Source organism: Vicugna pacos, chromosome 17 (assembly GCF_048564905.1).
Source record: "Vicugna pacos chromosome 17, VicPac4, whole genome shotgun sequence".
In the NCBI taxonomy this organism is placed as follows: Eukaryota; Metazoa; Chordata; class Mammalia; order Artiodactyla; family Camelidae; genus Vicugna; species Vicugna pacos.
The window spans coordinates 1353210-1373500 of record NC_133003.1 but is presented as its reverse complement, the minus strand read 5'-3'; the positions used below and the strand labels follow the sequence as shown (position 1 = coordinate 1373500).

At 33.8% G+C, this 20291-nt stretch overlaps 1 non-coding gene and 3 pseudogenes across 1 annotated transcript; 3 read left to right on the top strand and 1 right to left on the bottom strand.

Annotated features, from left to right (window-relative positions):
• Positions 1–3030: 3030 nt before the first annotated feature.
• On the bottom strand, positions 3031–4713 carry LOC140686663 (RNA-binding protein 7 pseudogene; annotated as a pseudogene).
• Positions 4714–4763: 50 nt separating this feature from the next.
• Positions 4764–6959, top strand: LOC140686664 (uncharacterized protein C11orf71 homolog; annotated as a pseudogene).
• Positions 6960–17078: 10119 nt separating this feature from the next.
• Positions 17079–17225, top strand: LOC116279761 (small nucleolar RNA SNORA79). The gene has a single exon (XR_004189070.1). It is a non-coding gene; the product is annotated as a small nucleolar RNA SNORA79 (small nucleolar RNA).
• Positions 17226–18314: 1089 nt separating this feature from the next.
• LOC102526683 (E3 ubiquitin-protein ligase HERC2-like) overlaps positions 18315–20291 on the top strand; it is a 224239-nt pseudogene continuing 222262 nt past the window's right edge.

The window sequence follows — 20291 nt, the reverse complement described above, 5'->3', positions numbered from 1 at the left end:
ATAAATAAAAATGGAGGTCCCATGGACTCTAGTGACCACTAAAATCACTGAGACCCATGTTGATAATATGCAAAACAAGTAATTCAGAGCCTATTGTTGCAACATTTATTTGAATATAATGTTTTTAAAAACCTCTCTTTGTAGGTAAAATATGCAATTTCATCCTCAGAGTAGAAATCATAGGGACTGGAAGAAATTACAGACTTGAAGAAGTTCACAGTAGAACCAGGTCTAGAGCTACAACACATTCTTATGTCCCGTTTTTTAGTGAACACCCTGTCATTGTCTCACTGTCTTTGGCACAGTAATAAAATCAAAACGTTGAAAGATTTGAACTACTAATGTACATATAAACATACAAATTATTTTACATGCAATATCAGATTTATTTTTACACTCATTCAGATTCATTAAATAATCCAATAGTTTTTATAATATTTTGAACTTTTTACCATTAAATTATCCAAGATGATAGAGAAGGACAATGTGAAAAATTTTTCCCATTTATCAAAAGCTAGTTTTCTGCAATTAACTTTAAATAATCAGCATGTAATAGCATGTTATACAATGAGATTTAGTTTTATTTTTCATTTTAGTGAGAGAAAATGTATGTTTTAAAATTTATTTTTATGATACTTGTATCATTGTGAGGATTTGCAGTATCTTGTTTTACTCCATTCTGTAATACATTGCTTGATTGATTTGAAAATAAACTGTCAGTCATGAATCCCATTAGTTACTTTTCCTTACAAGACTTCATTTTGTAATTTAATGTTTATATGTGATTATTTATTAACCATCTCTCTCCTTTGTACACTAAACTTTGTGAAGTCAAAGTTTGGAATTCATGCTTCATGCAATGCTTACCTTATTAAGAGGCTCTCAATAAGCAGCTGTTAAATTAATGAATGGGAGTGATAGGAGAATATGAAAGCCGTTAGAGCACTTTCTTTTTCAAACCAAGCATTGTGTTCTTGGAACAAAGTTCTCAAGAATCATAAGAATGTCCAGGGACTCCACTTGTTAAGAAAATGCAGGTTGTCTGAATGGTAGTCAGATAGTACCTCTGTAGAGACTCTTGTTCAGATTTATTTTATACCATGTTATTAACCTCAAAAGCTTAAATGGAGATCATATATTTTATGTGCATCTATTTGAAATATCTTCACGATATAACTATATAATTAAAAACCTCATTTTTCAGGTAAAGCTAATATGATTTGTATTCTTAATATGAGTTACAAATTATAGTACTTAAATATACATGTATTTTACCTGAACTTAACACATTTTCTAGATATTGTGAAAGCATAAAATTTTATGAATGAGAATAATATTTTCCATGGAATAATTTGTACCAATTCAGATATTTGTGACATTCTTAAGTTATTCTTATTACCTTATATTCTTAAATTTTTCATATATTCTTTAATTATTACCTTATCAATTATATTTTCTCCTATTGAAGTATGGTAAAGTTCAATAGTGAATCACAATTTATGTTCCTTTGAAAAGAATACCAGAGTGTAGCCCTATTTTTCTTGAATTACAATTAAATAAATCAAAACTCAGAAATGATCAATACATTATTTAAATTCATACAAACTGGTAGGCAGTGTAGCAAAGATACAAACCCAGATTTCCAACTCCACTCTATTTCTTTTTCCACTATGATTTTCTCATAAGGGAAGTGATTTTTCCATGAAGGCAAAATGGGTGTCTTATTCTGTCCTTGTTTCTCCACAATGCCCATGTAAGTTTTGTAACAAATATTTGGAACAGATAAAAATACAATTTTACCCACATGATAACTTTAAGTAGTTGAGGCTGGTAAGAACTGTATCATAATTATAAAGTCATTGAGTTCGAGGCCAGAAAAGTAATGGGGAGCCACCGTCTGTACTTGTTGATACCTTTATAGCAAATATTTCCAGTGATTCATAAAGATATTTCCCTACTGGGCAAACTAAATAAAATTAGCAAACAAATACATCAGTGGAAAATCCTAGGATGATGCAATGTAAATTTCCTTCAGACACTTTGTTTTCAATAAAAATTAAAATTTGAGAAGTTATGGCCAGTAAAGGATTGAAATGTATTCATTTTGCTAGGTAGCTACTTAGCTGTTTGCCATCACTACAATCAATATTTTCTCTCACCATAAATTTAATACTTAAAAAGTGCATGTAAACTCAGATTAAAGGACAGTCATTTCCTTTTCAAACATACAGTTTCGTGAAAAATTCACAGCATTTCCTATATTTCACATTTGTATTTGGTGAATGTTTTGTCATGGACCAATACTAGTTTGTGGCCGTTGTTCCAGTAAATTCTCTCTGGACAGAATGACACAACATGTTTGTTTTTTCATCCTACATTTAATAGTTTCTAATGTATCATTCCTATTTTCCCTTTGCCTAATTTCACATTCACTCCCAGTCACATTTTAGCACTTTGTTACTAATTAGGCAAAACACTCATCAGAAACAGGAATATTCTAAAATTCATGCACTTAAAGCAAGTGAACTTGTCACTTCTCATGCCTCCTTTTAGATGAAAACATTCTTTAAGCATTTCCTTTTACAAAGATTTAGGACCATTACTGATATTCTGTACTGTAATGAGTAACTGGTCACAGGGAGAATTAAATGATTAACTTACAACTCTATATTAATGACTAATACGAAAAGTGCTAAAATAATTATTTGGTAATTAATGCAAAACTGAGACATTTAAATTATAAGAAATTCATTTAAAAATGTCAATATGTATGCTCTTTAAATCACAGGCGGCTCATTTAAGCTTTTTTTTAAAAGAATTAATGGCAGTTAATGTGCCATTTTACAGCTTAATGTAATGGAAACCCTTAAAACATGAAGGCTGGTGGATAAGAATGATATCTGTATCATTATGTAAATGTGTTTATCAACTTTTAACCAGGACATGTTATTTCTTTTCTTTTTTTTTTTTTTTTAGAGGCAGCACTTTAAGGTTTAATGAACCTTTTTTTTTTTTCAAAAAAAAAGTATTACTTTCAGTAAAACATTTTACCATTTTATCTGACTATGCATTTACATTTTGTTTTTCCTGCAAGGGGGGATTTACAGTAACACTGTACTTCTACTGTAAAAATAAACACTTGAGATATTTAACTTCCTGAGTGACTTCAGTCGTACATCAAACATGATTTAATGAGAAAATTCTAAACTTTCATAATGAAACAGCATGTGTAGATTTAGATTTGTATGATCAGTTAGGGTTAAACTCAAGAACATGTCACAGAACTTACACTTAAGCTCTCTAAGAAGTTAAACAGTGTGACTTATCCCCAAACTTTACCAAGTTTCTCAAATGTTAGTAAAATGAATCACTGAAATTACATTTTCTTATTTATTAACAAAATACTGAATCATTTCAGATCATCAACTTGAATGTTTTCCATTATATACACCAAAATCTGGTTCCCTAACAAGAAACTTCTTGCAATACAAAAAGGTAACAAATAATTAAAATATCTGCTTCATAGTACAACTAATTCATATAATACATCCTTTCCTCAACTGTCTAAAATGATTAGGAATTGTGGAACTTTCTTTTGCATAAAACCCTTTCCTCTTCTTAAAGCCCTGAGGTAAAAGGTCATTAATGTAATAAAATTAGAACCACAATTCTTCTCATTTCTGTATTGGACAGCTATTAGGTTTTTAAAATTTTATAAAGAAATGTGGCAACTTGTAAAGCTGCTCTACACAGTTTTTTAACAAAACATTCCCAGACCAACTTAACAAAAAGGGCCTAGAATAGACTTTATAAAACATCCTTTAACACTTGTTAGTGTCGAGGTGAGCACCATTTTCCATCTCTACTGCTGTCTCTTCTGCTATCATAGTCATGGCTCCAGCCATCATGCCTCCTGTCTTCATAGAAGAAATCATCTCTGCTTCCCCTGTAATGATGGTCGGACCCATGATCAGGGTAACGCTGCTCACGGCTATAATGTCTATCCACTAGATAGGAATGAGAATTCTGTCTGACTTTACGCTGTGATGATGGTGCATCTTGGCGCCACTGGGAGCTTGAAGACTGGTTAAAAGTATGATTATGTGACTGAACTGATGGGGAAAATCCTGACTGATCCAGATGTGGAGAACCAAATTTCCCTCCATATGACATCTGTCTCAAAACATTATTCATCACTGCTTGTCTTTGAAAATTTTCTGGAGAAGAGAAAGATCTTTTAATTATCTGTGCTGATGCAGTCATGTTATCCGCAGTCCTTTCATACCTGCTAGGAGATGTGGAAGCGGGGCTTGAATTTCCAACGTGATGCTGGGGATACAAACTGACCTCCTGTGAGGCATGACTACTTCCTGATCTAAACTGAATTTTGATGGGTCTTCCAAAAAGTTTGATTCCATTAAGTAGATTCATTGCATAAGGAACAGATACTTCACGTTTGAAATTCACAAATGCAAACTGCTTTGGTTTACCATCCTTATCTTTTGGAATTTTCACTTTTATTACTGGCCCAGCCTGGTGGAAAAGCTCGAAAAGGAGCTCCTCTGTCACCTTCGTTTCAAGGTTGCCCACAAAGAGAGTGCGATCCGCTTCGGCTGCCGCCGCCCCCATCTCAGCGTCGCCCCCTCCCGAAAAAGGCCGAAGGGTCGCCGCCGACGCACCCACTGCGCACTCTCGGAAACCCCACGTCCGCGCGGCCCCAGGCGTCACCGACGTAAACGTCATTCACGCCGGCTCTCAGCGGCGTCGACGTGCGCTGCGGGACTGCGCATGCTCTGGAGGGGAGCGCTCGTTACGGGCGGCCTCTTGCTCCGCCGCCGCGCCGGTGATGGCTTTTGAGGAGGTCGGGCTCCGCGTTCGAGACGGGCCGAACTGATCCGCGGAGCCGCGAAGGGCCTGCCCCGGCCGAGGGACGGAACACAAATACTGCGGGCAGTGTTTGAAGATGGCCCTGAACTATGCGTCGCTGTCCGCCGGCGACCGAAGGAGCAGGGTGTCCCACCGCTCGTCCCTCGGAGACCTCAGCTCGTCGGCCTTAGCGTTGGCGATGGTCTCCGGAGACAGCTTCCTCGTTACCAGGCCCCAGGCGGTTCTCCCGGAACTTATTCCGCGGCCGGCGGTGCGGCTGAACGTCTGGGGCGAGAGCCGTCGGGGCGCCTGGGGGCGGCCAGAGCCTGACCCGCTTTACACGGGGAAGGGAGCCGGATGCGCGCAGCCGGAGCCGCCTAGCCCGCTTCTCACCGTACCCCGCGCCCGGGGCTAAGCTCGACCTCCTGCGAAGTGTGCTCCAGCAGCGTCTGGCGGCGCTCGGAGGCGTGATCGCAGCCCGTCTGGCGGCTTGAAACGAACACCTCCCTCCGCTCCTCAATGCGCTTGTGAACAAGGCCTCTCTCAAATCCTTTCCTGATGCTACTGAAGCCTTATTTTTAGAGGGACGTCTTTTCATTCTAATATAAAAATACGTAGGAGTCCTGTTACTCTAACTGAGCGCAAAGGAAAAGTTCTAGGACATGTTATTTCTGAGAGACTTGAGCAGGGAGAATGACTAGATCTATATACTATCTTTAACAATGTGATCAAAGGTCACATTGCCTTTCAACTGATTACAATATTTCAAACTTTCTCTAGTTAAAAGAAATAATGAAAAGTCACAGTTTTAAATTTAATGGCTATTAACATAGTACTGCTCATAGGGAGATAGAGGGAAAGCAGACATGGGGATTGGAAAAGACATAGAGAGCGAGCTTTATATAAAAATAAAAGCAGTAACACTACCAAAATCCCAGGATTTTGTGATTGCTAAATAAGAGAATTCACATGGAATGGCACTGTGTATTTTGTGGAACCTAAGAAATAGCCACTAAATGTTAGTTTCATTAGTGCTTTGACTCAAAATCCATTGCCCTTTTATCTGTACTCAGTAGCATGCTAAGTCTAAGACAAATTGCATTACAATCCAGCATTCTTATGGTGATTTCTCATTATTCACAGTAAAATTTTGGGATCTGAATTATCTTACAATTTTACTTTGGTTGTACAGTTCTTACAAATGATCCAGGTGATATACAGGGAATTCTCTGCTGAAACATACTGTTAACCTATTTAATTTCAGAATGAATGGAAAAAAACACAGGAACAAGTAGATATTTAAAGTAATGACTGTTCTGTGAGAATAAATCATGTATACTCTATTGATATCAGGCTATATGAAGCACAGCATCATAATTCATGTTTATGTCAAGATGTCAGTAATTATAATATTAAAGGAAAAGATGGTTGTGGCAATATGTGAATGATTAGATCATTTGCTGAGAGAAATGAGCTGAAGCTTCTATGAAATTTAAAATTCCCAGAAAAGGCATCATGTATGAGAAAGGCAAATTTACAATGTTAGGAGTATGTGCTATGTATACATTTAGATACGGAAATGTATATAAATAGTGATCTATATATGCATATGGTTATGGATTAAGGTAAATATGGATATGACTAGGAATATCTTAAAGATACAGATAGAGAAGTAGGTAACCAACATTCCTTTCTAGTATTTTCTGATCTTTCCACTGTATTGAGGTGCCTGTAAATCTTGGAACTACACTTGCCAGAATACTTCTCTTTGCAAGCAGTGTTGCCTATTAGATTTTGCCAATGAAGGCACTTCCATAAGACTTGGAATGGGAATTAAGAGTGTAAGCCATTATTATGTGTTGGTATATGGGCAGCAGTAGGTGTTAGGGGTGAGGTTTTTTCCATCAGCTTATCAGAATTCCTGTTTAAAGCAATTGTTTTGGTGCTGCAAAAACTTGAGTTCTCAATTAGTGTTTTCCTGTGATTTCTGCAAATTCCTGATTCCTTGAAAGCTAGTGAAGGTTCTCGCTGACCTTCATCCCCCAGTCTTAAATCCAGAATTCTTGTTATTAAATGTGTTTCTGTTTTGAGTATGTCAGTTTTTTTTTCTTTCTTGTCTGAACTCTGAGAGATGAACAAATACTATAAAACCACTATCCCATGGAGGAAACATTTTCTTCCCTCAAAACATAGCTTGAATTATCTTCAACTCACTATTTCTAAAGTCATTCTATTTACAGAAAACTCATTCTTTCCAGTGACTTTGGGGTTCATCTTCAGGATCAACATTTTATCCAGGACCTATGAAATATACTACTAGAAGTTTACTTCAAAATTCAACCTTTTCAATTTCTTCTCTGCTACAAATACAACAAAATTTCTATGATGTCCTCTCTTTCTGATTTTCTTTTTTTGATTCATTGAGTCATTTATCTTTAAAGCTGTAAGTGACCATAATTCTAAAAGCAGCGTAATTAAGTCATTGAAAAAAACTGAAGTATTGATGAGTTATGTTAGGCTAATCAATGTCAGACATTTAAATATATTTTACAGTGTCCCCATCTTGCATTAACACCTGCAATTGTTAATGAATATACTATTTCCAAAGTTTGGGGTTTTAAGAAACAGCTGAGATATCCATACAACTGGTAAATGACAAAGCATCTTGAAAACTTTTTCGCATAATTCATACACATACACAAATAGTGAAAGACATAGCGCCTTGAGAGCTTTCTCTAATCATTTTAGGCTAAATAAAATCATAATGTCTTCACTGAAATATGTCATAAAGAAAATATTAATATGAGAATGCAGTGACATAGAACATATGTGCAGTCATTTCCCTACCTAATTAATTAGTGAATTTGGGCATGATTTATGAACTAATTAAGTATTATCAAATGATAATTTTTTATTGTGAAATGCAAAATCATTCAGTCCATTAATCTATTATTTTAAAATAATCATAATGCAGATCCAAACATTTTAAAGTAGATGAAATAATAATAAACTACTTTATATACTGTTATCAACTGTTTTACTGTATATGAAATTTTTTAAATCACCATTTTACATTATCACTATTAAACAATTGTAAAATTTGGCACTTCATAACACTGAAGATGACTAAGTTCAATAAGTATTAGCAAACATAGTTAGATAATGATATAATTATTCCATTTTTATTTTAGAAATAATGTCATCATATATCTTGATGTTCCATTTTCAATATCCTAGGGATTCTTGAGTGATATTTACTAATGTGGGAAGTCCTAAATAATAGTATTTTAATAGACTAATACATTTATATAACTTAGTTTTAATAAAACATGGAAATATGACCGGAAGTTGCAATAGATGTTACACTGTCTCATTTACCTGTTTAAAAAAGAAAGACTCCTGTAGAAGTTTTGTTTTCTCCCATTATCGATAGGTTAATATTGTAACATTAAAATTGGAGTGATTAGAATAATTCATAAGAATAGTTCAGTCACATAGCAGTTTCTTGATAGCTATGGTAAGAACTCATTGGAACAATTGAAGTACATTTTTTTTAATACCGCATTAAGGGGAGTATTTAAGAATCACATTTCTTTAAAAGTTAATGAAGTTTCTATGTGAGAAGGTAAGCTAAGGCAATGATGCAGCCTACATGGAAGAAATTTAAAAATTGAATTCTATATGGCTAATAAATAGCCATATATCTATAATACTTTCTTCTAATTTGGGACATTTTTGAGAGCACGTTGTTAACAATTACACCAGAAAAATAGACAAAAAATTCCAAAGATTGTCCTGGAAATCCAAGATGTTTTTTTCCCCACTAATAATAGTCACTGATGTATCAGATACTGTAATGTTTAACAGAGAACTATGAGTCATTGTCTGTATCAAAAGTGGTACATAAAAATCTATAAATCTATGAGTCAGAGTGAAGGTAATAACTTTTATTTGAAATAAGTATGTATTCTAATGTGAAAAAATATAAAGCAAGTAAAATAAATATCAGTAGACAAATGTAAATTACTATGTATAGTGAAAATAACAGAGAAAGGAAAAATAGTACTTGCTTATTAACATGTACATTTCTCAGACTTCGTCTACTTATGCATCATGGGCAAGGTTAGAATGATGGCATAATATTGTTTTTTTAAGCAAATATCTAGTTAGGTTTAGGAATCAGCATTTCTTTATCATATTTTATAACTGTTAGTATGTCTCAGTATTAAATACATAATGCTTACCTTAAAAGGAATTTTAAGTATTTTTTATATTTTATATAATTTCTTGAGGAAACCCATGTAACTTTTGATGCAACTTTGATAGAATATTATAGGAATTGTAGAAATAGTTTATTTTTTATATGGAGTAAAGTAAAATGAGATGAAAGGAAAGCGATTCAGTGTATAAGGTATTGGTTTCCTGAAAAAGAGGGCATTGTCAAGTATAATATTAAACAATCATGTGCATAAAAAAGTGTTTAAAATAATTTACATTAAAAATATTGTCATGGTCTGTAAATAATGAGACATGATTTAAGAAATAATTAATGTATTTTTCATCATTACATCAACAAAGATACAGATATAACAGAAAACAGAACCATAATAACTAAGTACTGGTGAACATATTTAAAAACTAAGTACCACGAAGACAAAAATTTCTGTAAATTTATATTAGACAATTATATGAAGGACTATAACTAGTTATTTTCATTAGCCGTAGGGAACAGAGAAAGGAATGGACTTAATTTACACGTTAAAGTATTTGCTGATCCTGTGAAGACTTTGGAATATTCTTGTGAATGCAACAGAAATGTAACTTTCAAGACAGCATATGAGATGGCATGCTGTTACATTGTAGTAGTTTTATTAATCATAGACTTAGTATTTAGATAGTTACATTGGAATGAATACTTAGAAAATTAACTAATGTATTAATAAAAATAAGAAGAAAGAGAAGGACAAAGAGAGTGAGGCTATGGAATGCAGGGAGAATAAAGGCAAAAACAACAGCAACAACAATAACAAAACTTCTCATCGATTTCCCTGGTGGCCAGACAAGAAAGCTGCTTGAGCCGGCATTTTACTCTGAAGTTCCATTGAAAAATCCCTGGAAACACAACCTGTTTGTGATGTTCCAATGATGTTTATATTTTACACGTATATGTGAACAAAGACATGACTTCATAATGTCTACTATGAAATTTCTCTCTGAATATTATAACCTAAGTCCTCTGATAGGTGCAACATTTTTATCTTTAGACGAACTAACGCCTAACCCTGACCTCCACGCCTGTGTATATGATCACTATTTTACATTCCCACTTTAATGTCTAATCATTTCAGACAAATGTCCAACACCTAAATCTCAGTTTAAAAAACCTGTCACTTTCTCAGTCTTCTCCTTTCAGTAAATTCTATTCTTGTTGTTGTGAAGGCTAAAAAGCTCTGCAGCTTTTCTTGATATCTCTCTCACTCATTTAATGCATCTAAGAATTCAGTGGAATATATGTCCTCTACTGTCACAATATATCCAAGTATAATGGCTCCTTACCACGTCCTCTGCTTCTGCCGCAATCCAAGTCACCATCATCACGCCTTTGCAAATCTCTCTCTCCCAGTATACCTTCAATTCCATTACCAGAATTATCTTTTGAAAATACATGTTGATTCATATACCTTCTTCATTGACATCCAAAATCCACCACTGACTTCCAAATCTCTTATCACAATCTGCCTATCTGTTTCTTTGTTTATTGCCCATCTGTTGTCACTAGAATACAGACACTGCCAGGGCGGAGAAATTGTTTGCATTTGCAATGCATAGGCCCTGGAATAATGGCATGGCAAATAGGAGGCTTCAAAATGCTTTTGGAAGAATAAATTTATTTTTTTACTTAAGGGAAATTTTAGAATCATTAATGTTAATATATATTCTCAATGTTTTTGAGCTAGATAGAGAGGAAATGAGACATTTAAAGAATTACAGGCATACCTAATTTTATTGTGCTTTGCTTTATTGCACTTTGTATATACCACATTTTTTACAAATTGAAGTTTTGTGGCAACCCTGTGTTGAGCAAATCTATTGACCCCTTTTTCCCATCATCACTTGCCCAACTTTGTGTCTCTGTGTCACTTCGTAATTCTTGCAGGATTTCAGACTGACTTTATTATTATCAAATTTGTTACGATAATCTGTGATCAGTGACCTTTGATGTTACTACTACTCACTGAAGGGTCAGAGGATGGTTAACATTTTTAACAACAAAGTATTTTCTAAATGAGGTATATACTTTTTTTAGACAGAATGCTACTGCACGATTAATAGACTATCATATAGTCTAAACATAACTCTTTATGCACTGGAAAACTAAAAAATTTGTATGACTCACTTTACTGTGATATTTGCATTGTTGCAGTGGTTTGGAACCAAATCCACAGTATGAGGTATGCTTGTGCTGCGTAATGGCTATAGTGTTCACCACATAAAAACATAGAGTAATACAAGAGAGAAAATGTAGTCCATCCTAATTCTAATTGAGTGTTATATATAAAATAGATTTCAAATCCAGGTATTGATTGCCACTCCTATTAACTCTGCTTAAATTTGGACCCTCATCTTCTCTTATCTAAACCCTTTTGATAAACTCTTAGTGTGAAGTCCTTCTGCTTCTAGTCTAGCCTACTTGAAATCTGGGTTTCCTCCACAGACCTCCTAAAGTGACAATTTATAAATATTTGACCTTGGAACTACCTTACTTTGATACTTACAGTCCTTTGGTAACAATCACATACTAGATAAAGCCTGTGTTTTTGAAAGTCATTCATCATTGCACCCAGCCTAGCTTTCCAAGCTAGTTTTTATTCCAATTTAATGACTATACTCCAGTCATTCTGATCATTTTGCAATTACATACCACAAAACAAAGGAAAGTGAAAAAGAAGAAAAACATTAGAATGAGTCAGTTATTTATTGATTGTTCATAGTTCCCACATCCATGCTTTTATACTCTGTACAGATTTCTGTGACATCTGCTTTCCTGATGGGTTCTGCGTATTAAAAACCACTAATGAGAGATCAGAAACAGGGAGGTGGAGAGAAGTTATAATTCCTTCTTTCTCTCTTTCTTTTCTTTTGCTCCTGGAAGCAACTATGGAAGTTATGTGTATTGCTTTGATGATCCCAGCTTTGAGTCTGGAAACAGTCCTTCGTTGGTGATCATGTGGTTCCCCTCTGTGGGACCAGCATCTGTTGGGTAGTGCACCTCCTTGATTCCAGGGTCACTTAGATCCACTTTCATGGAATAGCATCCTTCATGCACAGCAGACAATGTGTTCTGCCTTCTAGATATCCCAACATCACCTCACTTTTTTTTTTTTTTTGTCCTGTAGCCATATTTCCTTCCTAGAGTAAGTAATTTCTGGATTAATTCTTCCCCTATTGCTTGGTTCCCTCTCTTCAAGTCTTTTCAAACAGGTTCTCTATATTACATTTTTCTACTGTTTTTCCGGTTGTAACCTGTCTGATACAAAACAATTAGGGGATGGTAGCTATTCATAGGTAGAAAATGATTTTCTCAATGTTTTCATCAGAGATATAGGAAGAATAAAGTATAAGAAATGAAATTAATAAACAAATAATTTATGTTCAGTTACAGTTACCTAAACATTATCTTGTTTGTTGTAAAATTATATTACTGTTTTACTATTATTTTTCTTGGGTAAAAACACGTTTCCATATATGGTGTGCTATGTCCATTGAAACTAAGTTTATGTTTACGTAAATTCTGAATAATGTTTTACATCTAAACTCATGCTCCCTGAACCATTAGATAACATCTTGTTGCTGTATTCAATTAAATGTGACATTACACATATGTGTATGTGACTTAATTTAATTTTAGCTGGCATTGGAAAAGCATATTACCTCGAAATGTAAAATTAAACATGTCTTTAAAAATGAAATATTTATGTCAACAAAATGCTTTATTTAGCTGTTTGTGTATCAAATGAGCGGAATTATTTTAACTAATGAAATGATGTTAAATGCTACCAGTTACTAAGTTTCCAGTGTGAGTCAAGTGTTCAACATACATTATCTCATTATCTCTCATAACCTATAAGACTGTGTATGACTTTATTGTTATGATTCTATTTTGTAAATGGATAAATCAAAGGCCTACAGAGGGAAATTACTATTTATTAAAATCACATAGTTAGTAAATGGCAAAACCAGACATTAAGGCCATGTTCTTTTTGCTTGTTTATGGAGACTCTCAATTAGTTTTGCTAAATTAGTAAAGAGTTGATCAGTTTTTCTAAATTATCCTGACATTAAAAGTTAATGTAAATACTTGAATTTAATCAATGGATCTGGCAATGTCACCTTGTCCTGAGTAGCTTCTGTGAGGTGACAAATCAAATTTAGTGATTATTAGCAGAAATAGGAAAAGAGGAAATAGAGAAAGCCCATATTGACTATTATTTTAAGAAGCTTAACCGTTAAAGAAATCTGAGTTATAGTGTGATTGACATTCACCTTCATAAAGGACAATCCTTGTAACAGCTTTGTGGAATGAGAAAATGAGGTATTGGATAATAATATAAATGTTAAGACAGAATTACAGAAGCCACTATTTTAAAATTATTATCACAAATGTTTATAAAAAACTTATTTTGTGTGTGTGCCACTTACTGAATGAATGGTTTAGACATTTAATTCACAAAACCCTGTGAAATGGCCTTTTTATATTCTCTTCCTGTTTTCCACAAAGTTTAGAGAGGTTAAGTGGTTTGCTGTCCTCTTTGTTTAGTGGAAGAATTAGAATTCAGCAGAAGTCTGTCTGACACCAAAATACATGTTCTTTCTACTTATTTAACACTACTACTGCCACAATTTAAATGTAAGATGAAGATGAAGGAAAGATAAACATTTAAAATGTAATATTGAATGCAACAACTACCTTCCTATCAAAGGACATTAACACAAAAATAATGCTGTTCAAAAATAAGTCTCAAGTGAAGTTTAAAAGAATTATATAAAATACAGTTAAAATATCAGAAATAGAAAAATTAAGTAGCTTGAAAATACATGAGTAAAAACAGAACAGTAGAAAACTAGTAAAACTTCCCCTAACTTCCAGATAAAATGTTCTCGGCGATATTATAACAGTTGACATTGACAATAAATATGTGACCAGATTCCAGGAAAGAGTTCCACAAGAACAGTGGAATTGAACAATAATTGAGGGCAATTAGTGTCCCATGAATGCTACCAAAAAGTTGGTAGACTGAAACTCTCTCTCCTCCTTCTGTTTCTTAGATAAGAAACACAAGCCATGTTCAAATCAGAAAACTAGTCAACATTGTCTCTAACATGGAGTTCCAAAGAGTTGTCCCCATAGTACCTTCTTTCTTCATTCAGTGAAAAAGCAAAATTCCAGGAAACAGTCAGAGAGGAGCTTGGGTGACATTTTGGTGGACACCATCCAAGAAATAAAGCATTTTATAGAAGGAGTATAATAGGAAGAAACATGGTAGTGTTACTTTCTAATTTTAAAATATTAATTATAATATTTATATATTTTAAATTAGGCTTTATTAAATTAATATATTAAACTGAAGAGAAGAATTGCCATGTATCTGTTACTGGTTTTAATAAGTTAATTACCATGAAGCTAAAGAAGATACCCTATTAGATGTCATGACCTATAATAAAACTATAGTATTTAAATCAGTTTGGTATGAAGTTCAAGTATTAACAAACAGTCCAGTGAAATAGAATAGAGTACAGAAAAAGAACCGCACATAAATAAACATGTGATTTGTGAAAAACTGAGGTGCAATAAAGGATTGTTTTCTATATATGATACTGAGTCAAATATATACTCATACAGAAAAAAAGGAAACCAAAAATATAAACCATGTTCTCTACTTCACACCATACACAAAAATCAGTTCCATATATAGTGTGTACCTAAATGACAGAACTCTTATCAAGAATGTATAAAGAGCCCCCACAGATTGTTAAGAAAAAAGCAGACAGCCTCATAGAAAGATGGACAAAGACTTGAGCAGGACTTTCTGTAACAGGATATCCAAATGGTCACTAAGCATATAAAAAGTGTTCAATTTTGTTAGACATAAGGAAAATACAGATTAAAACTAGAATGCCATGCCAAAATAACTAGTAGATGGGTTAAAAAGTAAAGTAAAAATGTAGAAAAAACTAAGTGTTGGCAAGGATGTGGAACAAATAAACTTTCAATTTGTGAGAGAGTAAATTAGTACAACTTGCTGAAAAAATGTTTTGATGGTATCTATGAAATGGAAATTATGTATCTACTATATACATAAAAGAAATGCTTAAACATGCTTGTGAGAGAACATATACAGGAATGATCATAGCAGCACTATTCATAATAACCCCTAACTGAACACAACCCAAAAGTCCATCAATAGTGCAGTACTGAATTAACATATACGATGCAAAACCATATAGCAATGAAAGTGAATAAACTACAACTAGACACAACAATGTAATGAAATTTCAATAACATGAAGCTGAACAAAAGAATCCATAGGCAAAGATCACCCACTGTGTCTTTCCTTTAAAAAACAAGTAAAATCAGTATCTCTTGTCAGGAGAGTAGTTACCCTGAGAAGAGGAATCAAGAGGCAGTGATTGGAAGGAGGCAATGTTGTTTCCTGATCATAATGTAACATAATTTACCAAACTCAGAATGTAATTTAGCTTCTTTTCCTATGTATACTTCTATAAAATGTCTTTAAAAATACAGGCTACAAGTGAAAATAGACACCAGAGTAAAAATGAAAAAGTCATAGTAAGAAAGGGTGCATTTAGTGATTTTCCTAGCAGTACAGGAGGATGTGAATTGGACATGAAGTAGAAGAAATACTTTTTAATAAAGTATAGGTATGAGGGAAAAATATCATTTGAATGAGTATTAGCCAATCGGGATTATTAAACTGGAAAATAGTGCTTGCAGAGAAAAAATTTTAACTAAAAGGAAAAGATTCTTGTAAGGAAGATGCCAGCTTCATTGGACTGAACCTAATTAATACCTGGCATTATTTTTTAAGTTTTCAAATTAAAAAAATCCATAATCAAATATGACGTATACTTAGGCATACAGATATGGAATTGTATATGAAATATATGCACACACAGATGTTAATATCAAAGATGCATGGTTGCATATATGTCAATATAGGTGATATGCTTTTTACTGACCACAACAATGGTACTACTGACTGATTTCTTACCAGTATCAATGATATAGTTGTTTTGAAATAACATTTGTCCCAGTAGTTTATTTTTTTAATTATCTACTCATAATTGTATATATTGTTCTTATTTTTATCAGACGTATTTATATGACACACTCTGGGATTGCATGTTAGAATTAGTTCACAGAGCATATCAAAGTTAACTATGAGAATTTAAATGTGAAAAATTTACTTAACAGTTGGAAGCATCAGTAAATCAGATGAAAAATATGTATCACTTGAATAACTCATCCCAAGAAAATATTAAATTGAATCTGGATAAGTTGAAATTAAAATATTATTGTATCCAAACTAATAGTCATCTCTGACCTACTCATCAGGCAAATATTATTGAATATTAACATCATGTTAATATTACACTTCATATCAGAGGTAAAAAGGTAAATACAGCTTCGTCTAACCACAAAGACTTCATACCTATTCAAGATCAAGAACAGATTATATTGTGTTTTTATATTCTAGTTTTATACATTCTTGCAAACAACTGTATTATTTTTAAACAACTATAGATTTTTTTTCATAATGTTAATGTTTTTTGTAACATGCACTTGATTGACTACCAAATTTTACCTTTTCCTAAATTTTGTAGAGAAATGTCAATTTTTAGCTTTCATTATAACACGCAGTAATTTTGATGTGACTAATCAGAAGAGGCAATATGGAGCAAAATAAAGTTGGTTGATATATCCAGAGATGACTATTTTTAAATACTGGGTCTTGAGCCAATGCCAAGTAACATGTTAGCTGCATGAACTAATAGAAAATAGTAAGATGAATTAGAGAGTACAAAAATAAGATTGATACTGTAATGAAAATTTAGGTTTTATATTTTTCTATACGGTAAGGAAAGGCATGATGAAAACACAAAGAAACATTAAGAAATGAGAACTTAGGTTTTGATGGCTGTTCCTCTCACTGCTTGGAGTCTTAGGTAGTGAGATTTTAGTCCATCATATATTAAACTGACTTGTCTTCACTCAGGGCACCATGAGGATGGGTTGGCTGTCCGTTGGTGCCTTCTGATTTTTGCGTAGTCAAACAATTGCAAAGCAGGTGGTGACTGTAGATTAAGAAAATATCTGTAATTGAAAACCCCCACTAATTTTAAAACAGGAGGATATAATGTGTAGGGAACCCTTTGATTGCAATAGTGTTTCAATAGCTCTGATCTAGGGCTGTGAAAGAACGAGCTCTAGTTAGTTGATTCTGGGAGTTACTGAAACATATTCTGAAGTCATTCATGTTGAAATTTTAAATGGCTTGCTCAGTTTTCTATTGAGTAATTGTTCACACATTTCAAAGCATTATTAAAAATATCTTTTCCTTTAAAAAAAAAGAAATGAGAACTTAGGTTTATAAAAGTATTTCCCCATGATTTTCCTTCGTTCTTGGTAATAATCCTAATAATCCTATTATTATATCAGTGTGTTTTTAACCTAGAAAAAGCCTCATTTAGGTCAAATTACTTAAGTACTTTTATGTTTAAGAACTCTTCAAATATAAACTTACATGATCGTTTTCAAAATTTTATTTTCATTATTATAAAATTATTATAACATTTAATATTTTATATGCAATAAGATCATTCTATTATATTATATATTGTTATATTTTATAGTCTTCAGGATAGGCGCACCAAGCAGTAGTCAATAATACTTGAAGTAATTCTCATTCATTTTGAGTTAATATTTCACTGTATCCCTTGCCAGAAGAAACAATCCAAAGCATCATCATGATATTTCTGAAAACATTTCTGAAAACATATCAAATATTGGTATGTGAATTCCGGGCTTTGAGCTCTGATTTCTGGGCTTGATTTGATAAAACTCAAATTATTGGATCCCTTTGATCACAAGTTTCCGTTCGTAAATAGAAGTTCATGGCTCTTGGTGACGAGCTGGGCTCCCTGTGGGAGGGCCGTGGGTAGCGGCTCTGGGCGGTGCTCTCGGCCTCGCGCTCTCGCTCGCTTCCCCCGGCTCCCGTCGGGGCCCGCGCCCCACCCCGCCTCCCCGGACCCCGCCCCGCCCCGCCCCCGCCCCGTCAGCCCGCGAGCTGGAGTGCGAGGGAGGGGGCGGGCGTCGGGGGCGGCGGAGGCCTTCCGATCCCGGGAGACCCGCCGAAGGAGGCGGCGGCTGCGAGGGGCTCCGGGAGGCCGTGGGCGTTGAGAGGTTGCAGGAGGCGCTGAAAGACTTTGAGAAGAATGGGGGAAAAAAAGAAGTCTGTCCGGTCCTGGATCAATTTCTTTGTCCTGTTGCCGAGAATGGAAAAACTATGATTCAGTGGTCCCAAATTAAAGCATCTTTTATTTTCTAACTGGAGAAAGTGATGGGTGATTTCAGAACTTCAGCTCCTGAACGAAGAGGTCCGCCCAACTCTAATGTGGAATATATTCCTTTTGATGAAATGAAGGAAAGAATACTGCAGATTGTCACTGGATTTAATAGGTATGCATTTAATATTACTTTAAAGGTTTAGGTTTTAGCAGAATATTACAGATTGTTCTGTTTTGATGTGTCTTGTTTGATAACTGATTATCCATGAGAGTAAGTTCTGTGTCTTGTATATTGATTTCCAGCTTACAAGTATTTAAAAATATTCATGGCTTAAAAAAATTTTTTTTACCTTGAACCAGCTATATGGCTCAGTGACATTTAGGCTTTAAATGTGTACGACAGTGGAAACATAAATCAGAAAATATTTCTAAATTTTTCTTTCCATTTTATATTTGATATTATACATCTTTATACTTTGTTTAGAACCTGTATATCGTTGAGATAAATAATTATTTTAATGAAAAATAACAATTTATGAAAGGATTCTACTTAATGACTTTTTATTTAAAAAAATTTTTTTGAGTCCCTCTTTTCCCTCCAGCAAGTAACCATTTTAGTCCTTTGTAAAACATTGCGCTGAAGTTTCTCTCCACAAAAATGAAACCGACCTTTAAAAAATACTGCTATGTGTCATAATCGATTACTTTAATTTTAAATACTTTCTTTTTAAGATTTTGTGTTTTTAGGGTTCCCTTTATTGAAGGGAAGAAGTATTTGTGAAGTTGTTCAGTATTTAGACTGGCATTAACATTTTGTAGTGTTGGGTGACAATATCTAATGTAATGAATTGTGGCTATGTTAACATGAATTCACGTTTAGGGGCAGTTTTTATTTGTGAGTATTTTTAGGTAGCATAAACGGTCTCATTTTTTCTTCAGGTACTTAATCACATGGGATTTGCAACAAGATAGTGTAATTCAGTTAACCTTTGTTACATGCCATGTTCCCCTGCTTTTATAAACAGTTTGGCTTAAAATACCAAATCCTTAAGCTTTGGTCTTGGGTATGTTGCTAAAATACTTTTCTTTGGGGACAGATTAAGGCTTTGTCCTTGACCTGCCCTAGGGCACTGGGGATTGGTAGGGAACTTATTTTCATGCATACTCTGTTGTGCTGTTTTAAATGACTTAACCATATTGCATGTATTTTCTCATCAATACTAATTTTTTTAAAAGGCCATACCTAGATGAAGCCATGTGCTATGTGTTAGAAGTATGTCACTTATGTTAATAATTACTATCGAATTAAATGTGCTTAAAAATACTTGGGGCTATTTCTAAACATGCAGAGGTAGGTAGATGCTACTTAGCTGTTATCGTAACTCATCTTTTATTTCAATAAATTATGGCTGTCATTTAAAAATAAGACATAGTGAAATAGGTCAAGCTGTACTACTGCTTTGTGAATGTGAAGCTACTTTCCTGGGGATTCTGAATTAGTGATAAGATTTCCAGCTCTTTCAAATTAAGTTGGATGAAACATAGGTATGTAGGTATTAAATAAATTGAAATATTCATAATTTCTTAATTTGTAAAACAAGTAATTGACCTACCTCTTAAAATGACTGAGCAATCATTAAATGCCTAAATATTTAAACATAATTACTTGAAAGACATTTTTCAGTTTTGAACCATAGATATTTTGAATTTATAATTCTTATTTTGATTTTTCAGAGTGGTAGTTTATGAATTATTTTCCTTAATCAAGCAGAATCCAAGTCTTAATCAGTGATACATTAATATTTTTTATTTTTAATTTACTCACTTTTGTCTGTATC